Source organism: Penaeus vannamei, unplaced genomic scaffold (assembly GCF_042767895.1).
Source record: "Penaeus vannamei isolate JL-2024 unplaced genomic scaffold, ASM4276789v1 unanchor563, whole genome shotgun sequence".
Taxonomy (NCBI): domain Eukaryota; kingdom Metazoa; phylum Arthropoda; class Malacostraca; order Decapoda; family Penaeidae; genus Penaeus; species Penaeus vannamei.
In genome coordinates this window covers 5,001-7,500 of record NW_027213567.1, presented here as the reverse complement: position 1 = coordinate 7,500, position 2,500 = coordinate 5,001, and the positions used below count along the sequence as shown (strand labels likewise).

General features: G+C 29.3%; 1 protein-coding gene across 1 annotated transcript in view; it reads left to right on the top strand.

Annotated features, from left to right (window-relative positions):
• Positions 1-2,500, top strand: part of LOC138861029 (uncharacterized) — a 6,291-nt gene that overhangs the window by 521 nt on the left and 3,270 nt on the right. The gene's annotated exons all lie outside the window — the stretch shown is intronic.

The window sequence follows — 2,500 nt, the reverse complement described above, 5'->3', positions numbered from 1 at the left end:
AGATTTAGATTTTAGAAAATGTGGTTTAGGATTCCTGTTCTTAAAAAAAAGGGTTTTAGGATTCTGTTCTAAAAAAGGTGTTTTAGGATTTATGTTCTAGATTTATATTGTTTAAAATATATTTTAAGATACGTGTTCTAGATGAAAAAAAAACGTGTTTTAGGATTAGTGTTCTTTTTTTTACGTGTTTTAGCATTAGTGTTCTAATTTTAAAAAAGTGTTTTAGGATTTATGCTCTAGATTTAGATTTTTTTAAATATGTTTTAGGATATGTCTTTTAATCTAAAAAAACGTGTTTTAGGATTTGTGGTCTAGATTTAGATTTTTTAAAATGTTTTAGGATACGTGTTCTAAATGAAAAAAGTGTTCAGCATTTTTGTATTCTTATAAAAAAGACATGTTTTAGGATTTATGTTCTAAATTAAAATATTTAGAAATGCGGTCTAGGATACGTAAATAAAAAAAAAATGTAATTGTTATGGGTTATGAGCTCTAAAGGCAAATAAATGCGGTTTGAGGATTCGAGTTCTAAAAGCAGAAAATATAGAAATATTTTAAATGTTTTAGGATTTGACTTTTGAAAGCAATTATTTCGTAAATGTTCTGTTTTTTTGTTTTTTTGTTTTTTTTTAGTTCTAAGAGAAGTAATAAAAAGTAAATATGTTAGGATTTGAATTATAAGATCAGATATATATATATATATATATATATATATATATATATATATATATATATATATATATATATATAATTTTCCGGGTTCGAAAAGCAGAAAAAATTAACATTTCAAGATTCGAATTTCAATACCAGATACACAGCAAAGGTTCTAGAGTTAGAGTTTTAAATGAAGAAAAAAATAATGTTTTAGGATTCGAGTTTTATGAGCAGAAAAACCGCAAGTATTCTCAGTTTCAATTCAAAAAGGTTTTCTCGTCCAGGTAAAATTCTACCATTAAAGGCAGGTGGGTTTAAGTCCATTTTAAGTGGATTGGTGAATAGGATTTGAGTTTTAAGATCAGATTTTTTCCGGGTTCGAAAAGCAGAAAAGAGTGAACATTTCAAGATTCGAATTTCAATACCAGATACATAGCAAAGGTTCTAGAGTTAGAGTTTTAAATGAAGAAAAAAATAATGTTTTAGGATTCGAGTTTTATGAGCAGAAAAAACGCAAGTATTCTGTTTCAGTTCAAAGAGGTTTTCTCGTCCAGGTAAAATTCTACCATTAAAGGCAAGTGGGTTTGTCTGTTTTAAGTGGATTGGTGAATAGGATTTGAGTTTTAAGATCAGATTTTTTTTTTCCGGGTTCGAAAAGCAGAAAAAAGTGAACATTTTAAGATTCGAATTTCAATACCAGATATATAGTAAATGTTCTAGAGTTATTCGAAATGTAGAAAAAAAATAATGTTTTAGGATTCGAGTTGTATGAGCAGAAAACCCGCAAGTATTCTCTGTTTCAGTTCAAAGAGGTTTTCTCGTCCAGGTAAAATTCTACCATTAAAGGCAGGTGGGTTTGTCTGTTTTAAGTGGATTGGTGAATAGGATTTGAGTTTTAAGATCAGATTTTTTTTTTCCGGGTTCGAAAAGCAGAAAAAAGTGAACATTTTAAGATTCGAATTTCAATACCAGATACACAGCAAGTGTTCTAGAGTTTAAGTTCTAAATGTAGAAAAAAAAGATGTTTTAGGATTCGAGTTGTATGAGCAGAAAAAAACGCAAGTATTCTGGTTCAGTTCAAAGAGGTTTTCTCGTCCAGGTAAAATTCTACCATTAAAGGCAGGTGGGTTTAAGTCCATTTTAAGTGGATTGTTGAATAGGATTTGAGTTTTAAGATCAGATTTTTTTCCGGGTTCGAAAAGCAGAAAAAAGTGACCATTTTAAGATTCGAATTTCAATACCAGATACATTGTAAGTGTTCTAGAGTTAGAGTTCAAAATGTAGAAAAAATAATGTTTTAGGATTCGAGTTGTTTGAGCCGAAAAACCGCAAGTATTCTCAGTTTCAGTTCAAAGAGGTTTTCTCGTCCAGGTAAAATTCTTCTTTTACAGACAGGTGGGTTTGTCTGTTTTAAGTGGATTGGTGAATATGTTAGAATTTGAGTTTTAAGATCAGATTTTTTTTTGCGGGTTCGAAAAGCAGAAAAAAGTGAACATTTTAAGATTCGAATTTCAATACCAGATACAGAGTAAATGTTCTAGAGTTTAAGTTCTAAATGAAGAAAAAGATAATGTTTTAGGATTCGACTTGTATGAGCAGAAAAACCGCAAGTATTCTGTTTCAATTCGAAAAGGTTTTCTCGTCCAGGTAAAATTCTACCATTAAAGGCAAGTGGGTTTAAGTCCATTTTAAGTGGATTGCTTCATCACTCTATGCTTACTCTATGTAAATGTTAAGAGATGAATTAAGATGAAATTTAAGATATCAAACCTTTGTATTTTAGAGTTAGAAAACTATAGACGAATTGTTTAAGAAATGTTCAAATTCATATGTTTGTGTGGGTATG